Source organism: Tachyglossus aculeatus, chromosome X4 (assembly GCF_015852505.1).
Source record: "Tachyglossus aculeatus isolate mTacAcu1 chromosome X4, mTacAcu1.pri, whole genome shotgun sequence".
NCBI classification, from domain to species: domain Eukaryota; kingdom Metazoa; phylum Chordata; class Mammalia; order Monotremata; family Tachyglossidae; genus Tachyglossus; species Tachyglossus aculeatus.
Genome location: NC_052098.1, coordinates 9,851,354 through 9,866,766, shown reverse-complemented (window position 1 = coordinate 9,866,766; position 15,413 = coordinate 9,851,354). Strand labels below are relative to the sequence as shown.

Sequence of the window (15,413 nt, the reverse complement as noted above, 5' to 3'; positions counted from 1 at the left end):
TCAGATCTGGTGAAGTCCGTGTTAGGAAAGGTAGGGCTTAGGAGCAAACATGGTAGGTGGTTCCATTGCTTGGATTGACTCTTCCAGAAAGTCAAATCTTTAATTGGAAAAGAAGGAAGACTGGATCCGTCTTTGTCCTCTGCTTACAGTAATCGTCCAATAAATACCACTGATTGATTGAACAATCTCTCCCTCCTAAGAGACTTGTTGGTTGAGTGGTGGGTAGGGGCTTGCGAAGTAACCGGAACTCAGAACCGAGATGCATTTGTCCAGGATACAAATAGAAAGATTCAATCTTCTGAACTGTCATATGTTCCCTTGAGCTAGCCAAATTCATTTGGAAATAGACATTTTCCATGCTGGGAAATGGCTTTTTCTCTGCCCTGAGAAAGGTTTTCTGGGCCACCTGGGCTCATCCTGTATTTTGGGCCAGGTTGACTGATGAAAACAGGATAAGGCCAAAGGCGAGTCCCGTAGGTTTGTTGTGTGTGGTTTTTTTTTTTGTTGTTGTTGTTTGTTTGTTTTATCCACAAGAACATCCATTCAACCTAAGTACTATTTCACTCCTTAGTTTAAGAAGCTTCATAAATTCCCTTCTTGCCCATTCAATTATTATTATTTTTTTTTGTCTTTTCTAGGCTCTATCCCTGTTCTCTCTAATACATTATCAGGGTGTGTTGGGCAGTATAATTGCTGCCCTCATGGCTTTTTGGAGCCTTTCATTTATTTAAAAGAAAAACTACAATCAGAAGGTTACATTTCCTTGTTTTGATTTAGACTTAAGAAGCGAAAGTTTAAAACAGCCGAATAGACAGCAGAGAGGAGTTTTGAAGTTGCAACAGTGATGACATTAGCTCTTCAGAGATGAACTATAAAGATTCCAGAGAATGAAATACACTGAGAAGTTACAGCTGTACTTTTGTCTTTTTTTTAAGCTTCTTTCATTTTTGAAGATTTGAGGTTCATTAATTAAGGGTTTCAAACACTGATACATGCTTTATGCTTAAGCAAAAGAGAATCTCAATGATGGAAACACCACAATCCTGCAAATGTACTGTTTTTCATATTTATAAACTCTGCACCTCACATAGCCAACTTCACAGCCTGCGTAACACACCTCAAGGGTGTAGAGCGGAAAAAGGAACCAGAGTCAGCAAGTACTTTACATGGAATTTTAAAAAAGAGTCTGGAGAAGTTTGGAAAATTTGCAGAATGCAAATTATTTCTGCCCAGGGCCCAAGTAAAGTCTGAAGCAGTTTCATAGAGCCTGTAATGAACGTGCCTTTCTGGAAGTAAAGGGAACAAGCGATCTTGAGCTTCGTGATGGTTGTCAGCCCTGCACAAGTAACATGATGACTCTTATTCTCCCCGTCAGGCTCCCAAGGATTTTAAATATGAAGTGATGCAATTCGTTCCTGAATTCTCCTCCAACATTTACGCCTCTGGCTTCCTGACTCCCAGAAGAGGAAGGGGAAGCATTGTGGCCACTTTGAGGTAAGCAGAACAGAAAACTCCAACACCCTACAGAAGTGATTCAGTCAATCAATCAATAGTATTCATTGAGTGCTAGCTTTGTGCAAAGCATTTGGGAGAAGGCTGAGCTCAGGTGAGGAGCCAACAGCACAGTTTTCACAGCAAAAGAAGAGGAGAGAAAATAAGAAAGGAGGACAGGAAGGTGAAGGAGGGTGAGGGAAGGGACAGATAAAACAGCATGGCCAATGGAAGGAATACAGGCCCGGGAATCAGAGGACCTGGGTTCTAATCCCCACTCTGCCAGTTGCCTTCTTTGTGACCTTGAGCATGTCTCTTCACTTCTCGGTGCCTCAGTTACCTCACCTGTAAAATGGAGATTAAGTCCTCCTCCCACCGACTTTGATTGTGAGACCACCTGTGGGACAGGAGCTGTCCCTATCGTGATGTTCTTGAATCTACCCCAGGGATCAGTACAGGGTCTGGCACATAGTAAACACTTAAGAACCCCCATTAAAAAAAAAATCTCCAAGAGCCTAAACTAGGCCTCTTAAAACCAGGTGATTGGACTGACCAGCTAGAGCAGTGAACCTAGTGGGTTAGCTGTAATATGAGGAGATATTTAGTTGCCTGTGATCTGGAGTACAGCTATGACCCAGACCGAGCTCAGGCGGGGAGAACCCAATAGGGCATTTTTCTTTGGGAATTGCTGTCAGCCACCATTTTCAAATATATTTAAGGGAAAACTCAACTAGAAGATTACCATCAGTCAATCAATCAATCACATTTATTGAGTACTTACTGAGTGCAGAGCGCTGTACTACGCTCTCTGGAGCGTACAATATAATAGATGTAGTAGACATGTCCCTCCCCGCAGGGAGCTGACAGTCCAGAGGAGTAGCCAGAATTAAAATAAATTACGGATATGTACATAAGCACTGTGGGTCTAAGGGTGGGGTGAATAAAGGATACAGATCTAAGTGCAAGGGTGAGGCAGAGGGGAGAGGAAATGAGGGCATATTTGGGGAAGGCCTCTTGGAGTAGATGTGATTCTAATAAGGCTTCAAAGGTGGAGAGAGTGATGATCTGTCAGATATGAAGGTTGCTGGGGCGGGGGAACCAGGCCAGAGGCAGGACCTGGGCAAGGGATCGGCAACGTGATAGATGAGATCAAGGAACAGTGAGTTGGTTGGCATTAGAGGAGCGTAGTGAGCGTGCTGAGTTGTAGTAAGAAATCGGCGAGGTAAGATAGGAGGGGACAAGGTGACTGAGTGCTTTGACCCCAAAGGCCTCAAACTTTCTAGAATGAAGGGCTAAATAGATTCTGCAGGTAGAAGTCCAGCATCAGAATATCCACTACACAATTCACTGTACTAGGTTTCCCCGGGAACTGATGTAAGCAACTCCAGGCCCTTGAGAGGGGATACATTTTCTGCAGGCCAAGTTGCTGAACTGGAAGTCCTCGGGGAGATAGAAGTATGTTGATAAGGCCATAGGGGACATTGTAGAGTGGATCTCCTCCTGCCCCCGGCAGCTCTCGGGTGACTGAGGAGAGAGAAGTCCACAAATAAGGACTGCATCTAGGAAGAGAGGAAGGAACCAACCTTTAATCTTTAACCAACCTTTAGTGCTCTGAGGGCACTACTCCAAGGAGTAATAAAGTCATGTAGTCTAGTGGAAAGAGCACGGGCCTGGGGATCAGAGGACCTGGGTTCCAATTCCAGCTCCTCCACTCGCCTTGCTGTTTGACCTTGGGCAAGTCACTTAACTATTATCAATCAGTCATATTTATTGAGCGCTTACTGTGGGCAGAGAACAGACTTGGAAGTGTACAGTATAACAGAGCTGCTAGACATGTTCCCTCCCCACAGTGAACTTACAGTCTAGAGGGAGAGACAGACATTAATGTAAATGAATGAATCATGGATATGTATATAAATGCTGTGGGGCTGAAGGAGGGGTGAATAAAGGGTGCAAATCCAAATGCAAGGGTGTTGCAGAGGAAATGAGTGTGGCTCAGTGGAAAGAGCCCGGGCTTGGGAGTCAGAGGTCACAGGTTCGAATCCCAGCTCCTCCACTTGTCAGCTGTGTGACTTTGGGCAAGTTGCTTAACTTCTCAGTTACCCATATGTAAAATGGGGATTCAGACTGTGAGCCCCACATAGGACAACCTGATGATCTTGTATCTACCCCAGCACTTAGAACAGTGCTATGCATATAGTAAGTGCTTAACAAATACCATTATTATTATTATTAGTCAAGGAAGATCTCTCGGAGGAGACGTGCCTTCAGTAAGGCTTTGAAAGTGGGGAGAGTGATGGTCTGTGGGCTATGAAGGGAGAAGGTATTTGGGACCAGCAGAAGGATGAGGGTGAAAGGTCAGTGGCCAGATAGAGGAGATCGGGGTTGGCATTAGAGGAGAGAAGTGGGTGGGCTGGATTGTAGTAAGAGAACAGTGAGTTAAGGTAGGAAGGGGTAAGGTGATTGAGTGCTTTAAAGCAGATGGTAAGGAGCTTCTCTTTGATGTGAAGGTGACTGCCCGAGCAATGGCGGTTCTTGAGGAGTGGGGAAACATGGACTGAACTTTTTTTTTTTACCACTATTGCAAGTCACTTGACTATGCCTCAGTTCTTTCATTTGTAAAGTGGGGAGTCAACACCTGTTCTCTGTCCCTCTTAGATGATGAGTCTGGGGTGGGACAGAGATTGTGTCTGACCTGATTAACTTGCCCCAGGGCTTAGAATAGTGCTTGACACTTAGTAAGCACTTAAGGAATACCACAATTAGTATTATTATTATTGGGGATGTTAGAGTTGGTCCCCTAATGGACTCCAGAAACAAGTAATTTATTTATTTATATTGATGTCTGTCTCCCCCCTAGACTGTATGCTCTTTGTGGGCAGGGAATGTGCTTTTATATTGTGCTCTCCCAAGTGTTTAGTACAGTGCTCTGCACATAGTAAGTTCTCAATAAATATGATTGAATGAGTGAAAATGAGAGGTGATATTATCATTAGCATACAGCTAGGTTTGTGATATCTGAAAGGAACAGATGGTGGCTTTTCTGCTGCGTGCCAAGGTAGGAGATGGTTAGATAGGCTACTAGAAGGGTTAGGGGAAAAGCTGATGGTAGTGACATCACTGATATAGGGAAGGGTAGCAAGGAAGTCCTGAAATCTTATTTTAAGTGGGAAGCTGAAGTGCAGTGCCTCCATTCAAAGAGCCCCAGATGCAGCCAGAGATTTCAATGTAGGGAGGAGATGATGTGAAAAAGAAATGGATTTAGGGACATTAGGAACTTGGGGGGGTGGCGGGGGGGCTCTTTTGGACTGATGAAACTGGTACAAGTTGGATCAGCTCCCCTGAATTGAAATGGTCCCAGTTTGCTGGGCCTAAATATTCAAATGTTATTCGAGCAGTTCTTCAGCCAAAAAAACTTGGAGAAATCTGGTGGGAATGGAAAAATGTATGGCACAGATTGAGCCAACTTCTGGGAGGGAGGTGATTCAAGGCCAAAGTCATGCTGGAAGAGTTTAGAGGGAATCAAACTAGGTAACTGGGGAAAATGATGAGGGTAGGTCTGATTATCAAAGAGGGAAGCTGGAAGATGCAAAAAATTGAAGCCCAAATAAACGTAAGGTTTTACATGAATGCTAGAAGTCTATGAAACAAAGCAGGCACAGTCGAATACTGTTGAATACAGCTCCCATTCAGCTGAATGGGAGAGATGAGTCGAGTCTAACGCCAAGTTTACTGAGTTGTGAGATGGGGAGGATTGTAGTAATGTCTACAGCAATGGGAAAGTCAAGGGTTTGAGTGGGAAAATTAGGAGTTCTGTTTTGTTTCACCTAAGTTTCATGTGTCAGCAGGACATCCAAGAAGAGATACTTTGAAGGCAGGGGAAATACAACACTGCAGAGGAGAAAGATCAGAACTGGAGATGTAGAATTGGGAATCATCCACATAGAGATGGTCGCTGACCTTAAAAGTCTTATTCATTCATTCATTCAATTGTATTTATTGAGCGCTGACTGTGTGCAGAGCACTGTACTAAGCGCTTGGGAAGTACAAGTAAGCAACATATAGAGACAGTCCCTACCCAACAACAGGCTCACAGATCACATCTCTTTCAAGAGGCCTTGACTAAGCCCTCATTTCCCCTACTCTTTTTTCCTTCTACATCACCTATGCACTTGTATCTGTACCTTCTGAACACTTAATATTTATCTTATGTACATATTATGCACATATCCATAATTTATTTTCATGTCTGTCTCCTCCTCTAGATTGTAAACTCCTTGTGGGCAGGGAATGTGTCTGCCAACTCTGTTGTATTCTCCAAAGTGCTTAGTACAATGATCTACTTGCAGTACGCACTCAATAAATACCTTTGATTCATTGACTGAATTATGATAATGATGGTATTAAGCACTTAATATGTGACAGTGCTCTGCACACAGTAAGCACTCAATAAATACGATTGATTGATTGACAGGCACTATACTAAATGCTGGGGTGGATAGAGGCAAATTGATTTGGACACAGTCCATGTCCCATGTGGGACTCTCAGTCTCAATCCCCATTTTACAGATGAAGTAACTGAGGCCCAGAGAAGTGAAGTGACTTGCCCAGGGTCACACTGCAAATAAGTGGTGGAGTCAGGATTAGAACTCATGACCTTCTGACTCCAAGGCCTGTGCTCTATCTACTGCACCATGCTGCTGCTCGCTATGCTACGCTGCTTCTCTCTCTCAGTTCTCTGTGGTAGCAGAGGGAAGAAAATTAATGCGATGCAATATTGCCAAGTTATAACCCCTTTAGGAAAGAGTGGAATGAGAGCACCAACCAGGATGGGGCACCATAAGTGAGGAAAAACATGAAGAGCGACAAGAATCAAACCTTAGCGGTGAATAGAAGTACCATAGAATCCTTTGAATAGAAATTCCAAACTTAAAGTATCACAATTGGAGTGATGAATTAACTATCTGACTAGTAGGAGGAATCTGATCTGGAAATGTTAGATCAGATCGAAGAAGCTGTAAAATAAGGGACAGTAACCAGGCTAAAGTGTAAGCTCCTCCTAGTCAGGGATTGCATCTACTAACTCTGTCAAACTCCCCTAAGTGCTTAATACAATGCTCAGCCCAGAGGGAGCTCTCAACAAATGCTATCAATTGCTTGATTGATTGATTGACCAAATTATACTCCTTATCAGATTGCTTCATCAGGAAGAGAAAGGGAGGTAACGTTTTTTGGCTAGGAAAGTGTATTTGGATTGAATGTTTTCTGGAACAGCTGGTCATAGAGCCAATAAGGAAAGATGATTTACTCCATTGAATTCTAGGATTCTAGGTGTTGACAGGATCTGCTGATGGAGGCATGTGTGGGAAAGCCTCTAAGCAAGAGTGAACAAAACTCAAAATTATTTAATATTCTTGCTGGATGTGGAGGCCCAGAATCAAACCAGCACAAAGATATTTAATTTTAGAAGCAGAAAATATTAAAAAAAAAAAAAAACCGCGAGTCTTTGGAAGAAGCTGAATGATGTTGCTAAAAAAGTAAATGATTTATTTAGAAGCCAGAATGCTGGGAGGAAACACCAACTTAGAGGTCCAGGTAAAGTGTGAGCCGTAGAATAGGAGATAGGTGAACTTCTCATGCTTAACTGGCAGGGTAAAATATGTCCTCACAGGGCAGGTGAGAAGAGAAAGTCATTCATTAGAAAGCTCAATGAACAAAGCCACTACTACTTAGCATTGCCTAGTGGAAAAAAGCCCAGACCTGAGGGTCGGAGGACCCGGGCTCTCATCCCAGCAATGGCACTTGCCTGCTGTATGACCTTGGGCAAGTCATTTAATTTCTCTGTACCTCAGCTACCTCATCTGTAAAATGGGGATTAAGACTGTGAGCTCCATGTGGGACAGGGACTGTGTCCAACCTGATTAGCTTGTATCTACTCCTGCGCTTAGAATGGTGCTCACACCGCAAAGGGGCAGATCCGGAATTAGAACCCAGCTCCTTCTGACTTCCAGGACCTTACTCTTTCCACTAGGCCTTGCTGATTACTTCTATTTTCCTCAGAGTTCATGTCAATCCAAATTGTTTTGCCGGTTGGGCAAAATTATTTACGGTTTGGACATCTTCTTGGGGATGCACCTTTAGGGAGTAGTCATTTATAATAAGAAATTGTCTCTCTCAATTAATGGTGCTTATTGAGCGCTTATTATGTGGAGAGCACTGTACTAAGCGAGCGGGAGAGTACAGTACGACAGAATTATCAGACACGTTCCCTCTGATGCTTCAAGGCTGTGGGAGGAGTTTTCCAGAGTAAAGGAAATGTATAGATAATTGTCATTCATATTCAAGGAAGACACCACTGATGATGAAATTCACCTACCATATGTGATTAAAAAGGCCAATGCAGCACCCACAGTCCTGTTCACATTGGGCACACAAAAAGACTTTCTCTTGTTGTGTTGTCATGCTCGCTTAATATTCACAGCACCTGGCCCTGTTTTCTCTTTGGCCTCCTCGTCTCTCACTTGTTACAAAGCTTTACCTCGAAAAGAGATACTCTTTTCTTGAAAGTCGCGTATACTAGGCTAATCTGTCCCCAGTCCCTGATTCCCAGTTTTCATCTGAGATGGTCTGAGGCTTTGTTTCACTGTAGCCATAAACGTTTCTTCTGCCCTCCTTGTTTTCGGTTTCCCCCTTTCAGCTCTCCAAACATCAGTTGTTTGACTATCCTGCAGTTGTTCATTCTCCTCATGGGTCCCACCCAGTGTAGTTTTGCTGGGCTGAGAATGCCTTTGATGCTAGGAGAAGGGCTCCATTCCAGAACTTCATTGTTCGTGATCTTCTCTGGCCATTCGATATTTAGTTGGTCCATAAGTGACGCTGATGGAGACTGCTCAAGAAGGTGGATGTGGTCGTAGAGAAGGTTGGACAAAACTCCAGTTCTGTAAATCTTTATTTTGGCCCGGAGCCTGACGTCTGTCCGAAAGGCCCCCAAGGGATGTGCTGGCCTTTCTGATCTGATTTGCTACTTCCTCGTCTAGTATTATGTCACTGGTCAGTGTGCTGCCTAATTAACAGGCCAGGCCAGGCTGTGGCCGCCTTCAGCTCTGAATTGCCGATATAAATGTGTAGTTGTGTTTATGGCTTCTTTGGTGCAAGCAGATCTATCATCTCAGTTTTCTTTAGACTAATCACCAGTCCATAATGCCTGGCTATTGCGGTGAAATGGTTTACAATCATTTGTACGTCTTTGCATTTGGACGCAGTGTGACTCGGTGGAAAGAACATGGACCCAGTAGTCAGAGGATCTGGGTTCTAATCCCAACTCTGCCATGTGACCTTGGGCAAGTCACTTAACTTCTCAATCCTACTCCCTCCTACTTAGACTGTGAGCCCCACATGGAACAGGGACTGTTTCTAATGTGATTATGTTATATCTTCCCCGGTACTTAATGCAGTGCTCGGCACATAGTGCTAATAGTACTATAGTAATAAGAGTAGTAATAATAGCATAGTAATAATAATTAGCATTTTTATTTGTTGTGGCCCTCTAAGGTGCAATCAACTGTTTACAGTAATTCTCAAAAATCTGTCTCTAGGACTTTGATGCACAAAGTTCGTTCAGTATTGAGAAGCAGAGCAGAAGTGCTTAACAAATATAATAATAATAAAAATAATAATAATAGATTTCACAGAGATTTAGAAACACATTTTAACACCAGAATCCAGTGTTTTTGTTGCACCTTCCTGCAAGGCTATGTAGAATTAATTGAATATGTCTGGATCCACCACATATCTCTGATGTATCTCCTTGGCTAATGGAGAATGAATCAGAAGGAGCATTCATTCATTCAATCGTATTTATTGAGCGCTTACTGTGTGCAGAGCACTGTACTAAGTGCTTGAGCATCCTCAGTAGTTTAAGAACCTTGATGATCCACTCAGCCCCTACTCCCTGCCTTCTGGCTAATGGGGAGGATTGTGTAAAGTTGCCTTTGTGTTCACACTGGGGTTGGGTTCTAATCAAGGAGACGAATATGAATTTTAGGGGGTGGGTCTGGACATTCCTCACAAAGGGCCATTGCTGTCCTTTTCGGAACCTCAAACAGGAATTCATTCATGTAGTAATAATAGTAATAATGGTATTTGTTAAGTGCTTACTATGTGCCAAGCACTGTTCTAAGTGCTGGGGGGATACAAGGTGATCAGGTTGTCCCATGGGGGGCTTACAGTCTTAATTACCATTTTACAAATGAGGGAACTGGGGCACAGAGAAGTTAAGTGACTTGCCCAAAGTCACACAGCCGATAAGTGGCGGAGCCAGGATTAGAACCCATGACTTCTGACTCTCAAGCCCGGGCTCTTTCCACTGAGCCACACTGCTTCCCTTAGTGCTTTCATTTTCCCAGGTTTTTATATCTCGCGTCTCATTTTTCAGCTAGAAATACCTGGATGGCCAGAGTGACCTGAAATATGTCCCCATCCCATTTCCCAGTGTAATCTGCTGTGGGGGTGGGGTGTCCTGAAGATTATGGGGAAATTTACTCTCTCTCTGTGGCTACTGTTTAATTGAGGTCAGTTGTTTGGAGACACAATGACATCACGCACCACGAGGGAGCCTCAAAAAAAGTGATTAGTGGCCCGCTCTGCCAACAATACTCCGACTGGACTGCCCAGTGCAACAAGTGAATAGAGGGGCGGGTGTGCAGCACGTGGAGAAGAGCACGCAAAGATTATAGCGATAGAAGTTTGTGCAGTGCCACCCACACTCTCTTGTCCCTGACCGTCATGTTCCCATCGGGTTATGGAGGCCAGTGGGTGAATAAGCAGTCAGCAATGCAGCAGAATGCAAAGTCCACAAGTAGTTTTTAAAGGGCAGTACTTGAAAAGGCTTTGTGGGCCAGGCCCATTCACCACCAAAGTGACTGCACCATTGTGTCATCGCTATTCCGGACCACCATGTCCTAGCAGGCAGTTGCCTTGGCAGCTATTGGGTTCTTCAAAGTCCATGTAGGCCAGCTATATTTCCAGATTCCTTCTGGCCCTGAACACTTCATTGGATACTCCGGGTGGCTTTTTGGTCAGAAATTTTCACCAATAATAATGATTATTACTAATTATGGTATTTGTAAAGCACTCACTAGGTGCCAGGCGCTGGTGACATAGCCCAGAAGCAGTGTGGTCTAGTGGAAAGAGCACGGACCTGAGAATCAATGGGTGTGGGTTCTAATCCCCGCTCTGCCACTTGCCTACTGGGTGACCTTAAGCAGGTCTCCTCACTTCTCTCTGCCTCAGTTACCTCACCTGTTAAATGAGGATTCAATACCTGTTTTCCCTCCTACTTAGACTGTGAGCCCCATGGTGGACAGGGAATGTGTCTGACCTGATCATCTTGCATCCTACCCCAGCGATTAGTAGAGTGCTCATTAAGCACTTATTATGTGCTAGGCTCTGTACTAAGCACTGGGGTAGATACAAGATAATCAAGTTGGGCACAGTCGCTGTTCCAGATGGGGCTCACAGTCTCTAAATCAAAATCCCCATTTTACAGATGAGGTAACTGAGGCACAGAGAAGTTGAGTGACTTACCCAAGGTCACCCAGCAGACAAATGGCAGAGCTGGGATTAGAACCCAGGTCCTCTAACTCCCAGGCCAGTGCTCTTTCCACTAGGTCACACTGCTTCATTTGCTGTATAGTAAGTGAGCAATAATAATATGCAAATCATAACAGGCCTTTACAAATTACCAATGTCATAGGGATAGTGAATCAGATGGCAGTAGCATCATTGGCCCGTAGAAGTAAAGCATTCAAGCTAAAAAGCACACTTTTAATCTGCATTAAAATTCTTATGAAGTGCATTTGGGTGGCTACCGTAGCCTCCCTGGGAAAGCTGACTTGGGGTACAACTCTAGCGCATTGCATCCAATTGCAATTATAAATACTCACTGAACCAGCTCAGATTCTGTGTTCGAGGTTACCGTTAGGCGTAAACCACCGGGAAAGAGCGTCAAGATAAAGACAGGTTTATTGGAGAGGGCAAATTAAAGATTATAGCTATTGCAAACCCAGATTTTGTATTTCTGTTTGTAATCGGACATGGCTATGGAGTGACAGATTGGGTCCCTCTCCCGCACTCCTTAAGCACTCGAGTTGAGCGGCAATTTCTCTGAGTTTGCTAGGTTCCTATGGCTGAACTCAATATGGGGTGCCTGTATCTACATGTGTCAGCGCTGATAGCTGGCTTGCCTGAGTCACGTGTGGTTGCATCCTCCGGTTTAGTCATCGCATTGAGTTTGATAAGGAATATGTGATGTTACCGGGGGTTCTCAGCCTTAAATCTCAGCCAAAGGAGCGTCCACAATCATGCTTAAGCACTTAGTACAGTGCTCTGCACACAGTAAGCACTCACTAAATACAATTGATGATGATGCTAGGAATGTCCAGACCCCAGTCAGCTGCCGCTAGATCCTAAAGCCCTCCAGATCGTCCATTCTTTAACACAAGTTTGGGGACTTCTGCTCAGTGCTCCCCAAGTCCCTTTACCCCTATCTCTACCACCACCATTCGACTGAAACCCAAGCATCTCCTTGAAGGTAAAGGGGTCATGGGGGACTAGCCTACCATCCCCTTTCCCACGGCTTCAGCGACCCCGCAGAGAAAATGCCGGCCAACTCTGTTATATTGTAGTAATAATAATAATAATGATGATGATAATTGTGGTATTTAAGTGCTTACTATGTGTCAAGCACTTTTCTAAGTACTAGGGTAGATACAAGCTAATCAGGCTGGACACAGGGCTCACAGTCTTGATCCCCATTTTAAAGATGAGGTAACTGAGCCACAGAGAAGTTAAGTGACTTGCCCAAAGTCACACGGCAGACATGTGGCAGAGGCGGGATTAGAACCCACAGCTTCTGGCTCCCAGGCCAGTGCTTTTCCTCTAGGCCACGCTGCTTCTCTGCTGCACTCTCTCAAGTACTCAGCACAGTGTTCTGCACACAGTCAATGTTCAATAAATACAATCGATTGATTGATTACTCACTCAGCGAGCCCAGCTAGAAATCCTCTACTGACGCTTGTCTGCTGTGGGACTGACTTTGGGCAAGTCACTTCACTTCTCTGTGCCTCAGTTACCTCGTCTGTAAAATGGGAATTATGACTGTGAACCCCATGTGGAACAGGGACTGTGTCCAACCTGATTTGCTGGTATCCCCCCCCCCCCCGCCCCAGCACTTAGTACAGTGCCCGGCACATAGTAAACACTTAACAAATGCTGTAATTAGCATTACTGTTATCGTTATTGAGAGGGAAGGCCAGTGAGGTCAAGGAAACCAGCAATAGGGAGAACCTTTTACCCAGTTTTACAGACCAGTGACATTTTGGGCTGCCTACCCCAGATTTTTCAAGCCTGATCTAATTAACCTTTTTGGGCACTTACTATGTGCAGAACACTGTACTGAGTGCTTGAGAGAGTACAACAGAGAAGCAGCGTGGCCGCCTGGGAGTCAGAGGACGTGGGTTCTAATCCCGGCTCGGCCACATGTGTGCTGTATGACCTTGGGCAAGTCACTTCACTTCTCTGTGCCTCAGTTACCTCATCTGTAAAATGGGGATGAAGACTGTGGGACAGGGACTGTGTCTACCCTGATTAGCTTGTATCTACTCCAGCGCTTACAACAGTGCTTGCCACATAGTAAATCTTAACAAATACTACAATTATTGTTATTATTATTATAACAGACATATCCCCCGCTCACAGTGAGCTTGCCATCTTTCTCTTTTATCCTTTTCCTTTCCCCTCGCCCATAGTTGGCGAAAGCCCTGCAGGGAAAGGTAGGTTCAGAGGATAACAAGGTGGAGATGGAGAAGGGACATCAATCAATCAATCATATTTATTGAGGGCTTACTGTGTGCAGAGTGCTTTACTAAGTCTTTGGGAGAGTACAATTTAACAGGGTTGGTAGGCACATTCCCTGCCCAGAATGAGTTTACAGTCTAGAGAGGGAAAAGTGTTAATAAGTCAAACACAGTCCCTGTCCCACATAAGGCTCACAGTCTGAGTAGGAGAGAGAACAGGTACTGAATCCCCATTTTGTACTTGAGGAATCGGAGGTCCTCTGGCTCCCAGGCCTGTGCTTTATTCACTAGGCCGCACTGCTTCCCACAAGGCCGTAACTATCCCAGATAAATGAATAAGGAGACTCCACAAGGTATAGCCAAGTGTTTGATCATTCACATGAAACAGGATACACAAATGATTGTTTTATTAAAAAAAAGATGAAACAGATCTATTACAAGTGTATCAATCACCATCATCACAAACATCTGTTAACTGCTTAAAGTTTGGGAAGCAATATATTCAATTCTAGACTAATTACATGAAAATCAATATTATGGGGAAAACAGTTCTGTCAGTTCTCCTAGAACACGAGGATTACATTCTTGACCAACCCAGTATTAAGGAAAATTCTGTCTGACACCATAAACGTGCACCAAACCATTTCATCCAACACCTCTTCTAATGGTATTCAAAAAGTTTAGTGAAAACATGCATTCTAGGAATACTGACTGTATTTTTAAATGGCACATCTTTTTGGATCTGCAACCTATAGTATACTTACTACATAGCCTCCCCTGTACTCTCCCCAACACTTAGTTCAGTACTCTGCCACAGGAAGTGCTCAATAAATACGATTGATGGACTAATTTTACCCACAATTCTTTCCAACTGGAGATGAGGTTTAATATGTAGCCATCCTTGGTTTATGAAGAGGATGTTTATGTTTATGAAATCCCTCTAGACTGAAAGCTTATTGTGGGCCAGGAACATGTCTACTAATTCAGATGTATTACACTCTCCCAAGCACATTGAACTGTGCTCTGCATACAGTAAGCACTTAATAAATACCACTGGTTGGTTGATAATGCCAATATAGAAAAATCCTATTCCTGCATGAGTGTGGATTGAATCACATACTTTATCCTCATTTCACTGCTGATGAGCTCACTGAGCTAGGATCTCATTGTTGGCAATTTTGACTTGCCATTTAATGTGAAATATGATTCTTAAATGGCTGTGGTGAAACTGTTCTGGAAGCTGGATGTGTCTTTTATAATAGACTCAGGTCTCACGGCCATGTGGAAGGTTGGGAATCATAACAACCTTATAGACTTTCAATGTCCTATGGAACCTGATATCCTGTTAACGCCAGACTCTGTTTTTCAGCCTGTCATAAGCTACGCTGACCTTTTATATTGTTTGTCTTGTCTTATGATGTTGAGTTGTCTCCGACCCATAACGGCACCATAGACACATCTCCCCCAGAACTCTCCACCTCTATCTGCAGTCGTTCTGGTAGTGTACCCGTAGAGTTTTCTTGGTAAAAATGCAAAAGTGGTTTACAATTGCCTCCTTCCACGCAGTAAACTCTCTCCCCCTGCCGCTGCTGCCCAGCACAGGTGAGTTTTGACTTGTATCAGATTGCCTTCCACTCGCTAGCCACTGACCAAGCTAGGAATGGAGTGGATATGCCTCTACTTGACTCTCCCTTCTGTAGTTGAGACTGGTAGAGTACTGGAAACTCTCCAGGTATGACCCTGAGAGGGCTTTATACTGTTTACTATCTTTTTATCAATTCCTTTTGCCTAGGTAGCAGGATGTGGTGACAACACTAAATCCTGTGTTGTCGTTGAAAACCCTGGCTTTGTGTAGGGTTTCTGAGGTGTGGGTTCATACGTAACTTCCATTTTCTTCAGACTTACTGTCAATCCATAACGCTGTACTGCATCTACAAACTGATCCATAATCAATTGCACTCCCTCTTGTATGTGGGTCTCCAGAGCACAATCACCTGCCTAAATCAGGTCCTGGACCGACTGGATTAATAATAATAATGATGGCATTTGTTCAGCGCTCCCTATGTG

At 43.9% G+C, this 15,413-nt stretch overlaps 1 non-coding gene across 1 annotated transcript; it reads right to left on the bottom strand.

The window, feature by feature from the left end:
• Positions 1 to 14,958: 14,958 nt before the first annotated feature.
• Positions 14,959 to 15,096, bottom strand: LOC119948598. The gene has a single exon (XR_005456983.1). It is a non-coding gene; the product is annotated as a small nucleolar RNA SNORA7 (small nucleolar RNA).
• Positions 15,097 to 15,413: the final 317 nt, after the last annotated feature.